A 14,208-nucleotide genomic window follows, 5' to 3' on the forward strand; every position below is an offset into this window, starting at 1 on the left:
TGGCCATTCAGATTGATCGGCGTTTACGGGAGCGCAAACCCGTGCACCAGTTGGCGGTGTCTTCTGAACAGGCACCTGAGACTATGCAATGTGATAGAATTCAGTCCAGAAGTGAACGGCAAAATTATAGGCGGAAAAATGGTTTGTGTTTTTATTGTGGTGATTCAGCTCATGTTATATCAGCATGCTCTAAACGCACAAAAAGGGTTGATAAATCTTTTGCCATTGATACTCTGCAGTCTAAGTTCATTTTGTCTGTGACTCTGATTTTTTCACTGTCTTCCATTTCCGTCGATGCCTATGTGGATTCAGGCGCTGCCCTGAGTCTTATGGATTGGTCATTTGCTAAACGCTGCGGTTTTAGTCTAGAGCCTCTGGAAGTACCTATTCCTCTGAAAGGAATTGATTCTACACCATTGGCTATGAATAAACCGCAGTATTGGACACAAGTGACCATGCGCATGACTCCCGTTCATCAGGAGGTGATTTGCTTCCTTGTACTGTATAATTTACATGATGTACTAGTGCTTGGTCTGCCATGGTTACAAACTCATAATCCTGTCCTGGACAACAATGTCTGTGCTAAGCTGGGGATGTCACGGGGTTCATGATGATGCACCTCCGATTTCTATAGCTTCATCTACTCCTTCGGAGATCCCTGCGTTTTTGTCGGATTATAGGGATGTTTTTGAGGAGCCTAAGCTCAATTCGCTCCCTCCCCATAGAGAGTGTGTGCTCGAGCTAAGCCTTGCTGTTCACGGGCTAGTGGGTTGTTGTTATCCTTGCCCATCCCAAAGAGGCCTTGGACGCACATTTCCATGGATTTTATTTCTGATCTCCCGGTTTCACAGAAAATGTCCGTTATCTGGGTTGTGTGTGACCGCTTTTCTAAGATGGTTCATTTGGTGCCCTTGCCTAAGTTGCCCTCCTCCTCTGAGTTGGTTCCTTTGTTTTTTCAGAACGTGGTTCGTTTGCATGGGATTCCGGAGAATATCGTTTCTGACAGGGGATCCCAGTTTGTGTCTAGATTTTGGCGGACGTTTTGTGCCAAGATGGGCATTGATTTGTCTTTCTCGTCTGCATTCCATCCTCAGACGAATGGCCAGACGGAGCGAACTAATCAGACCTTGGAAACTTATTTGAGGTGTTTTGTTTCTGCTGATCAGGATGACTGGGTTGCTTTTTTGCCACTGGCCGAATTTGCTCTTAATAATCGGGCTAGTTCGGCCACGTTGGTCTCTCCTTTTTTTTGTAATTCGGGGTTTCATCCTCGTTTTTCCTCTGGTCAGGTGGAGTCTTCGGATTGTCCTGGAGTGGACGTGGTGGTGGACAGGCTACATCACATTTGGAATCAGGTGGTGGACAATTTGAAGTTATCTCAGGAGAAGACTCAGCAGTTTGCTAATCGCCGTCGCCGCGTGGGTCCCCGACTTCTTGTTGGGGACTTGGTGTGGTTGTCTTCTCGTTTTGTCCCTATGAAGGTCTCTTCTCCTAAGTTCAAGCCTCGGTTCATCGGTCCTTATAGGATCTCGGAGATTCTTAACCCTGTATCTTTCTGTTTGGATCTCCCAGCATCGTTTGCTATTCATAATGTGTTCCATCGGTCGTTGTTGCGGAGGTATGAGGTGCCTGTTGTTCCTTCGGTCGAGCCTCCTGCTCCGGTGCTGGTGGAGGGAGAATTGGAGTATGTTGTTGAAAAGATCTTGGATTCTCGTGTTTCCAGACGCAAACTCCAGTATTTGGTTAAGTGGAAGGGTTATGGTCAGGAGGACAATTCCTGGGTGGTCGCCTCCGATGTTCATGCGACTGATTTGGTCCGCGCCTTCCATAGAGCTCACCCTGATCGCCCTGGGGGTTCTCGTGAGGGTTCGGTGACCCCTCCTCAAGGGGGGGTACTGTTGTGGATTCTGTTTGCGGGCTCCCTCTGGTGGTTACTGCTGGTACTGGGTGACTTTGGTGGGTTGCGGCCTTTGGTTTCCATCTGTCCATCAGAGGCTGGGTGTTTCCTATTTTACCTGGCCTCTCTGTCATTTCCCTTGCCGGCTATCAATGTGTTCAGATGTGCTCTGTTTGGTTCCTGCCTACCTGCTCCCAGATCTTTCAGGATAAGCTAAGTGCTGATTTTCAGTTGTTTGGTTTTTTGTCCAGCTTGCTTAGAATGTCTCTTTGTTAGCTGGTTGCTCTAGTGGACTGAGGTTCTCCCCATGTGCCATGAGTTGGCACATGGGTTCTTGTAATCTCAGGATGGTTTTTTTGATTAGGGTTTTTTGCTGACCGCTCAGTCCCCTTTTGTGTCATTCTGCTTTCTAGTTTTCAGCGGGCCTCTATTTGCTAAAGCTATATACATCATCTCTATGTATGTGCCTTCCTCTCATTTCACCGTCAATACATGTGGGGGGCAACTATATCTTTGGGGTTAATTCCTCTGGAGGCAAGTGAGGTCTTTGTTTTCTCTGCAGTACTAGTTAGCTCTTAGGCTGGTGCGTGGCGTCTAGAACCAACGTAGGCACGCTCCCTGGCTATCTCTAGTTGCGTTTGTCAGGTGTAGGGCAGCGGTCAGCCCAGGTTCCATCACCCTAGAGCTCGTCCGATATTTATTATACCTTGCTTATCCTGTGCTATCCCTAGCCATTGGGGATTCATGACACGTGTGTAATCCATTTTTTTCTCGCCCCCATAGACTTTCATTGGCGATTCTCGGCCGAGATACCCTGACAGTTGCAGCATGCTGCGATTTCACTCAGATCCTGAATACGGCAGAGAAAACAACGGATGACAGGAGCTGCCCCATAGATTAACATTGGGCTGAGTGCTGTGCGATTTTTTTATCACTTTGCACTCAGCCGTATTACGGTCTAGTGTGACTCCGGCCTTATTGAAAGGATTGTAGGTCATATTGTCATGTCGGACGCTGTTCAGACCAGGTCGTTCGACAGACAGCGGTAATTCCGCTTTTGACCACTATGTGCTCTAGCTGTTCCGGGGTTAATTTCCCTGATCCTCGGATTGGAAGCTGGGCCATGCCCATTGCCTTTAAATAGTTCTCCTGATCATTGGGCGTCGCCGATTATAGCTTCTTGTGCATTGTTATCTCGGTCTGGAGTGGAGAGCTGGTTGTTGGAGTATCGTTGCTGGTCGTGTATTTTCCTTAGTCTTATTTACTCCTTCCTATATTTGTATTTATTTTGCCCTGCACATTTATAGTGTATTCCTGAGTGACTGCGGCGTGGTGTATATTTTCCTTTATCCTTGTCTGTGCTAACTGTGGGTATTGGTGTATCACCTCTTCACCGGGTGGTGGGCGGAGGTTTCAGCTTAGGGTTGAAACAGGAGACAGGGTGAGGTTCGAGGCCTGGACATGCACACCATCAGTGTAAACTCCAGGTAGAGGGTCAGTCAGGATTTCCCTAGTCTGAGGGAAATTGCAGGGGCCCGGGTTATTAGCTCTTGCCCACCTAGTCTCCCCGTGACACATATTCCCTATTGAGCCCTTTGGGAGAAAGGGTCTGTAGTTGATGGATCCAATAGGATTCCCTTTTCTTGAGCATTTGGACTTGGTTCCCCGCTCTCCTGTGGATTGTAATATGTTCTATTACCTGGAGTCTCAATTGGGCAATTGTGTGTCCTTTGGTGATAAAGTGAGATGGAATGGGTAATAGCATATTTTTTTGTCTTGAGCTGTGGTCTTTTATAGGTTGTGTGGTTTCACCTATGTATAGGAGGCCACAGGGACATTTGATCAGATACCCCGCATAGGAGGAGTCACAGGTGGAATAGTCCTTAAAGGTGAACTTTTTGCCTGAGTGTGGCTGGTAGAAGAACTGACCTTTCTGTACATTATTGCACTGATTGCAATGTAAACACGGGTATGTGCCCACTTTCGGAGAGTGGAAAAACCTCTGTGTGGACGAGCGCGTCCTAGTTTTCATATCAGCTCGTACCAATGCATCTCGAATGTTTGGAGGGCCTTTATAGCATGGTAGAAATGGATTTTGGAATTCCCTAACTTTAGGGTATGCTGTTTTGAGGATGTTCCAGTGTTTCCTAATTGCACGATGTAGAATATGTACGTAGGCAGGGCCGCCATCAGGGCATTACAGCCGTTACTGCTGTATGGGGCCCGGTCAGCAGCAGTACACAGAGGGGCCCGCAGATCAGGGGCCCCACTGTTGTGCTTCTACTGACCGGGCCCCATCATGCAGTAAAATACTGTGCACTGCTGCGCACATGTCGGCGCTGGGGCCCGGGAGCCGTTTTGGAGCTGTGCACGGCCGTCTTATTTAGTCGGCTGCGCAGCTCCTGCTCGGCTGTAGCTAGAATGTATGGGCTCCCTGCAGGACCTGACTATAGCCCATACATTCTAGCAGTCTCAGTAGTGAATGTGCTAGAATGTAGGGGCTCCTGTCAGGTCCTCTCAGCAGCCCATACATTCTAGCTGCTGCTTCACTGCTGGAAACACTAGACGCCCCGGAACGACTGAGGTAAGTATAAAAAACATTTTTATTTTTGTTTTTTTATATGGGTGAGGAGGGGGAGAGTGAGACTGCAGATGATGGAGTGTGTTTGAGGGGGCACTGCGCATGATGAAATGATAGGGGGCTGCAGATGATGAAGTGTGTTTGAGGGGGCACTGCGTCTGCTTATGATGAAATGATAGGGGGCTGCAGATGATGAAGTGTGTTTGAGGGGGTACTCTACATGATGAAATGATAGGGCACTGCAAATGATGAAGTGGGGGTGATGGGGACTGCAGATGTTGATGTGGGGGTGATGTGGACTGCAAATGATGATGTGGGGGTGATGGGGACTGCAAATGATGATGTGGGTGTCTTGGAGACTGCAGATGATGAATTGTGTTTGAGGGGGTACTGCACATGATGAAATGATAGGGGGCTGCAAATGATGAAGTGGGGGTGATGGGGACTGCAAGTGATGAAGTGGGGGTGATGGGGACTGCAAATGATGATGTGGGGGTGATGGGGACTGCAAATGATGATGTGGGGATGATGTGGACTGCAAATGATGATGTGGGTGTCTTGGAGACTGCAGATGATGAATTGTGTTTGAGGGGGTACTGCACATGATGAAATGATAGGGGGCTGCAAATGATAAAGTAAGGGGGACTGCAGATGAAGTGAAGGGGGGATAGGGGACTAAATGATGAAGTAAGGTGGACTGCAAATGAAGTGGGGGTGATGGGGACTGCACATTAAGTGAGTGTGAGGGACGGTGGACAGCAATTGAATTGAAGGTGGGGGTGGGGAGAGCCAATGGTGTATTGAAGGTAGGGAGAGCAAATAATGAATTTTTAGGGTGGGGAAGAGCAGTTGATAATGAATGGTGGGAGAGAGAGAAGACATGACAATGAATTGAGGCAGAAGGGGCATGTAACTATAATGAATCGGAGTTAGGGTTAGAGCGGGAGGTATATAGTGGGATCGTTGAGGATAAAGTGACTGGAAATAAATTGAGGGAAAGAGTACAGGTGCTAATTAATTTATATATTAAATGGGGAAAGTGGCTATTTATAGCTAGAAGGGGCTCAGTGGCGTATTATAATTTATATTTGGAATGGTGGGTTGCACAATAACCAATTACAGTATATATTAATGGTGGGTGAATGTCTGTATTCAGATGTGTAGTGTAGAAGAAAGGGAAAAAGTGGGGAATGTGCTCTGGAAGCGGTGCTCTAGATAACTGTGTTATTTTATGCAGAGACGAGTCCTGGCTGAAAGAAGTAATGGCGGTCTGCGCTGGATTAAAAAGAAACGCAAAGATGAAGGACTTCAGCTAGAGACGTCACTGGTGAGTCAGTATGTTACCTGTACACTGACACCATACACTGTATGCTGTATACAGAGCTCCTGTGTATAATGTCACTGGTGATCACTGTATTACCTGTACACTGACACTATATACAGAGCTCCTGTGTATAATGTCACTGGTGATCACTGTATTACCTGTAAACTGACACTATACACAGAGCTCCTGTGTATAATGTCACTAGTGATCACTGTATTACCTGTACACTGACACTATATATAGAGCTCCTGTGTATAATGTCACTGGTGATCACTGTATAAGGCTACATTCACATTTGCGTTGTTGGGCGCAGCGTCGGCGACGCAACCAACAACGCATGTACACAACGCAGCGTTTTGCGACGCATGCGTTGTCATAAGATCCTACAGATCGGGACTTTCGGCGCAGGGAAAACGCTACAAGTAGCGTCCCCTGTGCCCTATCTTGTGCGTCTATATGACGCATGCGTCGTAAAACGCAGTACAACGCATACCAGCGCATGTCCATGCGCCCCCCATGTTAAAGATAGGGGCGCATGACGCATGCGTCGGTATGCGTCGACGACACTGCGCCCAACAACGCAAATGTGAACGTAGCCTTACCTGTAAACTGACACTATACACAGAGCTCCTGTGTATAATGTCACTAGTGTAAAATCCTGACCAAATCCTGATGCAATCCTGAACGTGGACACATACCCTAAGAGTGTGGCAACCCAGTAGTCGGCATTACTTCGGATTCTGACAATCCAAAGGTCAGGTTGCAGGTAGTGCAGCAAGAAGGCACTCATGTGTCTTGCACATCCAGGAGGACCAAGTCCTTGTTGTCTTGGTGGCGGCGAGGTGAGAATCATGCTTCCTTCCTCTGCCCTCTCCCCCCAACCTCGCACAACAGAAATTTGATCAAGGTCTCTCTCATCTGATGAGTCTCCCATGCCCAGCGCCAGTTCTCCACTTCTTCCTCGCCTCCTGCACCTTCCTCAACAGTTTGGCTGCTACCATGCGCCCTCAGTAATCCCTCTCCCCAGGCCTCCAATGACAGCCGCCTTGTGTCAGGACTCTGAACATTTTTTATTACCTTTTGTGCATTACTGCCCTTTCCCAAGATGGCGTCTTTGGTCTCATGTGCACTGTGTCTTCCTGCTATAAAACTCCACCCCAGCCTTCAGTCTGTGCTAGAGTATTCTGCCTTGCATCCAGCTCCTGACCTCTGATTACTCCCTGGCTATATACCTGCTCCTGTGAACCTGTGTGGTGATCCTGCTACTCTGCTCTGAGTTCCTGCTGCATACATTGGTTTCCAGTAATCCTCCTTCATCTGCTGCTCGTGTTTACTTCCATCTGCATTTGCTGAACATGTAAGCTGTTTCTGCTCTGCAACAACCTGAGATTATTAACCAGGCCTCCCTGGTTGAGCTAAGATATGATTTGAACTGCCTTATAGCATATCTATCTGTGTTTTGGACTACCAAGGACTTATTCGTGTCAAGTATCCTCAAGAATAACTGTGCTTCATAGACTTTCTGCTTGATTGCATTTTCCTTCGAAGTTTCCTATAGACTGCTGAGCTGCATTTGATATTTGCACCAAGTGTTGTGGACTTGAGTTTCTCTCTGCACCTGTTTGAATCACCGTGTGATAATATAGACTTTACCACTTATAAAACTGTCCTGTAGTTGTCTTGTTCCACGCAAAGAGTCTCCTGAGTTATCCCCTATAATTATTACACCTTGGTGCTGCCGACCGTCTGGACCTTGGAGATATTATCCCTTCCGCATACGACTCCTCCTGTTCCTCCTCCTCTTCTTGTTCCACCACCTGACTCCGAATACTGTTTAAGGTGTGCTCCAGCATGTAAATCACCGGAATAGTCATGTTGATAATGGCATTGTCAGCACTAAACATCTTCGTTGCTATTTCAAAACTGTGCAGAAGGGTGCATAGGTCCCTGATCTGAGACCACTCCTGCAGCGTGATTTGCCCCACCTCTGGATCTCGTTGGCCCAGGCTATACGTCATAACGTATTGCACCAGGGCTCGTCGGTGCTGCCACAGTCGCTGCAACATGTGCAGAGTTGAATTCCACCGTGTGGGCACATCGCATTTCAGCCGGTGAACTGGCAGGTCCAACGACTTCTGTAGAGATGTAAGTTGTTGAGCTGCGGGATGCGAACGGCGGAAGTGAGCACACAGCGACAGTGCCCTCTGCAGAAGCCCATCTAGTCTGGGATAGTTGGATAAAAATTGCTGGACAACCAGGTTCAAAACGTGAGCCATACAAGGCACGTGTGTGACATTGCCCCGGCGAAGGGCCGCACTCAGGTTTGCAGCATTGTCGCACACGGCCTTCCCTGGCTGCAGGTTGAGTGGAGACAACCATTGATGGAACTCCGTCTCCAGAGCTGACCACAACTCCTCAGCTGTGTGACTCACATTTCTCAGACATTTCAATGTAAACACCGCCTGATGCCATTGAGCCCTGGTGACAGCATAGTAAGGAGGTGTGTAGGATTCCTTCTGCGCAGTTAGAACGCGGGTGGCATTACCAGACAGGCTTTGGGTGCAGGTGGAGGACCGAGAGGAGGTTGAGGAGGCAGAAGCAGTGGAGGAACTTCTAGATACAGAGGATCGACGAGCAACTCGTGGGGACAGCAAGACTTGGACAGCAGCCCCTTCTCCTGATGTCACCATAGTTACCCAGTGCCAGTCACAGACATGTAACGCCCCTGTCCATGTCTACTCGTACAAGTGTCTGTGGTAAAATGCACCCTGTCACACAGAGTTTCTCAAGGAAGATGTGATGCTCTTTGCGACATGCTGGTGTAGCGCAGGCACAGCTTTCTTTGAGAAGTAGTGGCAACTGGGCATCTGGTACTGGGGCACTGCGACGGACATAAGGTCTCGAAAATCCTGTGTCCACCAGAGGTGGAAGGTCTGCATCCAAACCCATGTGCGACTGCTGTCCCCACAGTCACAGAGGATGAAGAGGACGCGGATGCACTTGATGGGTCAGACGGTGGTTGACCCGGCCCACTAGGCCGCATTGTAGCACAGTGAGCTTCCCACTGCAACTTATGCCTCATATCCATGTGACCGTTCATGCATGATGTACTCAAACTAGTCATTTTTTGGCCTCTACTGAGATTTTGGTGACAAATCTTACAGACAACATGAGTTGGGTCATCCTTTGCGATCTCAAAAAATGCCCAGGCTATGCAAGGCTTAGAGCCCGTGCAACCTGAAGAGCCACCACGACTTCTGATCAGAGGCACAGTTGGGGTTGAGGATGCAGTTGTTGACGTACTTGCAGTACTTCGTTTCTGTCCAGGAAGGCGCAACCTAACCTCGTCGTCAGACTCATCACTAGCATCCTCCTCCACCTCCTCTGCTGACCTCATGGACTGGCGGACTGTGGGTTGACAGTAAGTGGGGTCTCCAACCTCGTCATCATCATCCTGTGTGTTCTCACACTTGTCGTCCTCAGAGTCAACCTCTTCCTGCCCTGACCGAAAAGTCAAGTTTTCGTTCCAATCAGGTATCTCAGTCTCATCATCTTCCTCATTGTCTCCACCAACATGAGTTACAGTTTGGGAATGAGGGTCTACATTATGCTCAGAACCTTCTTCATCTGGGCCTGGATCCGACTCACAAAGATTCTGGGCATCAGTGCAGATCATTTCCTCGTCTGGATTCACAGAAGCTCTGGAGCAGACCTCTGATTCCCAGGCTATAGTATGAGTAAACAGCTCTGCAGACTCAACCATCTGTGTTACCCCATACTCAGACGGGTGGCTGGAGACTTGGGAGCTGTGAGGAAGCAAGTGCAATTGGGGTGACAACTCTGAGGACTGGAGTAGTTGTGATGTTGAAGTTGAGGTGGAGGAGAGCCCACTTGAACGAGCACTTGATATCCGTTCAAGCATCTGCTGTTTTTGTGCCTCATCTGGAATTTTTAGCGATGCTCGTAGCGATGCTCGTAAGAAGGATCACATCAGATTGTCCACAAAAAGAAGTAGACATCTTACTTTGGCTGGAAGATGGTCTTTCTTCTGCAGATGTTACTGTTGCTTTACCACCTACTCCACGGACACAACCTTTTTTTCCCTTTCCAACACGCCTATTCCCCTTTCCACCAGCAGCAGGCCTTTTGCCACTCATTTTGGCGCTTAACTAATTGGCAACTCTGTATCTGTAGTTGTTGGCACAAAAACGGATGGATGAAAACCGAGCAGAACTGAGTGGCCAAACTGTGGTACTAGGCCCAAAAGGATTTACTTTGTTAGATGCAGTAAAAGTTTAGATACACAGGTGGTGTAGTTAGCTTCACAGGCGGGCTACTCTGCTGACGTGCAGACACTGCTCCTAAGCCCAAAACTATTTACTGGGTTAGATGCAGTAAAAATGTAGATTCACATGCGGTGTAGTTAGCTTCACAGGCGGGCTACTCCGCTGACGTGCAGACACTGCTCCTAGGCCCAAAACTATTTACTGGGTTAGATGCAGTAAAAATTTAGATACACAGGCGGTGTAGCTAGCTTCACAGGCGGGCTACTCTGCTGACGTGCAGACACTGCTACTAAGCCCAAAAAGATTTACTGGGTTAGATGCAGTAAAAATTTAGATACACAGGCGGTGTAGCTACCTTCACAGGCGGGCTACTCCGCTGATGTGCAGACACTGCTACTAAGCCGAAAAAGATTTACTGGATTAGATGCAGTAAAAATTTAGATACACAGGTGGTGTAGCTAGCTTCACAGGCGGGCTACTCCGATGACGTGCAGACACTGCTCCTAGGCCCAAAACAATTTACTGGGTTAGATACAGTAAACATTTAGATACACAGGCGGTGTAGCTAGCTTCACAGGCGGGCTACTCCGCTGAGGTGCAGACACTGCTGCTAGGCCCAAAACGATTTCCTGGGTTAGATGCAGTAAAAATTGAGATACACAGGCGGTGTAGCTAGCTTCACAGGCGGGCTACTCAGATGACTACCAGACAATGCTACTAGCCCAAAAGGATTGGCTGAGCTAGATTACACCAAATGCTGTGACAAACACTTGCACAGCACTGGCTCAGACCTGCCTGGCAAACAGTGCTATGAACTGCTGTAACCTACCCTGAAAAGGGCTGATATTACAACTAGTCCCAACTCCCTAAACCTATCTCTCTCTATCTAACAGAAAATTCGCTCGCAAAAAACACTTAGAATTTATAGCGCCCACAGCAGCAGCGGTGCCGTCTAACACTAAGCTGCAGCCGTGAGGAAATGGTGGCGATGGGGCAAATGGCTGGTTCTTATAGGGCAAGGACATGTGACATACACAGCCAATGACACATGCCCTTGCTTGTGTGCATCACATGCACATTGCTGTGTGTGTGCACTGCTGATAGGCTGAGAGACTGCACCGCCCCACTGTAAATGCGGGAGAGAAAAAAAATGGAGATCGGCATTATTTCAGCACAGATCTATCCCCCGCCCCCTCCCCCCCCCCCGCCCTCTATACACTGAAACAGTCTATTAACAGTGATAAACAGTTTTAATGTGCAAATCAAGTTAGGCTCTTGGTGAACGAACAGTTATCGAACAGAAACTCAAACAGCCGAATTTTAAGCAAATTGTTCGAGTTCGACGAACGACTCGAACACCGCCCAAAACAGCTCGAACTTGAAATTGGCGAACAGTTTGACTCGAACACCGCTCATCTCTACTCTCAAATCCTTTCCAAAATATGCAGTGTAGAGTTCCAATGCATGGGGAGGACATGACACATCAGTCGGTGAGGCATAAGCTTCAAGTGCTGCAGAATCACGGCTAGGGCAGATGAAGCTCTATCTGACTCTCTAAAATGGGTGCACAGAGCCTTGTACTTTTCCTAGCAGATCTGCCACCTCCGTGTCACTTTTCTGAAAACGTTCATCAATGCGGTTAAGCACATGGGCCAGGCATGGCACGTATGTGAGCTCGCCTCGACACAGAGCAGCCACCAGGTTCAGCCATTGTCACACACGACCATGCCTGGCTGTTGGTTGAGTGGTGTCAGCCACAGATCTGCCTGCTCTTTCAGAGCTGTCCACAACTCTTCATCATTGTGCGGCTTGTCACAGCATAATACCTTCAGCACAGCCTGTTGCTGCTTGGCTGAGGCAGTACTGCAGTGCTTCCTGCTTGTGACTGATGTGTTACTTTCGGAGATGGAGGCTGAAGAGGACGCGAAGGAGAAGGAGGTGCAGGAGCTGTAGACTGTGGGGGCAACCCAGATTGACATAGGGCCTACAATACTCTGGGTTTGGAGGACATGCACCATCCCAAGGTCGGACTGGGTCCTGGATTCCACTATGTTAATCCAGTGTGCCGTTAGTGAGATGTACCGTCCCTGACCACAAGCACTTGTCCACGTGTCTGTGGTTAGGTGGACTTTCCCAATAACAGCATTCTGGAGGGCATGGGTAATGTTGTCGGACACGTGATTGCTTGTGTGATGTCGTGACGGCAGACCGGGAAAAATTGTGGCGGCTGAGTAACGAGTACCTTGTGATGGTCACCGACATCAGGTTTTCGGAAAGCTTACGTCTCCCATGGGCCTAAAATGCAACATTTCCAGGGCAAGCAGACGACAAATGTGTGAATTTAGTACTGTGGCGTTGGCTGCGTATTTCGGCTTGCATTCCAAGGACTGGGGTATGGACAATTGAACGCTGCGCTGGGACAAGGACATGGATGTGCTTGTTGATGGTGCTATTTCAGTTAGTGTGCAACTGCAGATGCAGGGCATGAGGCATCTTAAAATGCACTATGGACAGTGAATTGGCTTGCACGCACAACATCGGAAGAAGCAGTGGTATCACCCGCAGACATTGTTCATGGAGCCTTCTGTTCAACCAACAAAGTCAGGTGCTTTGCTGCCATGTGCCTGATCATGCTTGTGGTGGTTAGGATGGGATTTTTGCTACCCCTGCTACAGCGGGCATGGCCGGTGGTGCAAATGGCATTTTTGGGTTTATTGGCACAGTCTTTAAAGGGATCCAAAATCGAAGTTGAGCTAAGCCCACCGGCATCAGGGGCTTATCTACAGCATTATGTAATGCATTCTGGAATGCTGTAGATAAGCCCCCGATGTAACCTGAAAGATGCGAAAAAGAGGTTAGATTATACTCACCTGGGGGGCGGTCCGATCTGATGGGCGTCACGGTACGGTCCGGGGCCTCCCATCTTCTTACGATGATGTCCTCTTCTTGTCTTCACGCTGCGGCTCCGGTGCAGGCGTACTTTGTCTGCCCTGTTGACGGCAGAACAATAGAATTGCATCAGGTGAAAAATGTATTTGAGTATGGTGAGGAAGGTGAAACAACAGGCAATTGACGTTTCGGCCAATGAGTGGCCTTGATCACAATATTGCTGAAATAAACAGAAATATATACAATGAAAAATATATACAGTGAACATTTATACATATAATCTCATTAACACATATGTACAATATATAGACAATATAAACTTGAAAGACAAAAACATTTTTTGAAAAATATGTCAGGGTAATCGGGAAAACTTTCCTAGTGTAGCGATCTAAATTCTTAAGAGACCTATGATGCAAAGGACATTCAGGAGAGCAGGGTTAAAAGATTTCAAAGGTTAGAGCAAAAAGTAGAATAACAGACTCACTTACTACGGGGAGTAAGATAGATGAACAGACCCTTTTAAGCGGTTCGTTTCTAAAATAGACGTACGGTGTTTATAGAATAATGAAATGGGCGGTTGGTAAAGTCTCCTCCTGTTGGAGGTGATAGGAGATAGTAGTAAGAGGTAGCAATATTTGGCAGGCATAAATGTTAGAGACACTCGTGGTCAACTATCTATAAACTTATGTATTCATACGTGTGGATATATCTCTATATCGCAATAATATAGGGCAGCTCAGGTTTAATAGTGCACTATAGACAATAGACTTGCAGTGAACTGTGTCAAGTAGTGTTGAGCATTCCGATACCGCAAGTATCGGGTATCGGCCGATATTTGCTGTATCGGAATTCCGATACCGAGTTCCGATATTTTTGTGATATCGGAAATGGAAGTTCCCAGTGTATGGTTCCCAGGGTCTGGAGGAGAGGAGACTCTCCTTCAGGCCCTGGGATCCATATTCATGTAAAAAATAAAGAATAAAAATAAAAAATATGGATATACTCACCCCTCCGGCGGACCCTGGACCTTAGCGATGTAACCGGTAGCCTCCGTTCCTAAGAATGCAGTGAGTGTAGGACCTGCGATGACGTCGTGGCTTGTGATTGGTCACGTGAGCGGTCACATGACGCTTGGACCGGTGAGAGCCAGGGGCCGTCCGAGGGGTGAGTATATCAATATTTTTTATTTTTATTCTTTATTTTATACATGAATATGGATCCCAGGGCCTGA

Source organism: Ranitomeya variabilis, chromosome 1, assembly GCF_051348905.1.
Source record: "Ranitomeya variabilis isolate aRanVar5 chromosome 1, aRanVar5.hap1, whole genome shotgun sequence".
Classification (NCBI taxonomy): domain Eukaryota; kingdom Metazoa; phylum Chordata; class Amphibia; order Anura; family Dendrobatidae; genus Ranitomeya; species Ranitomeya variabilis.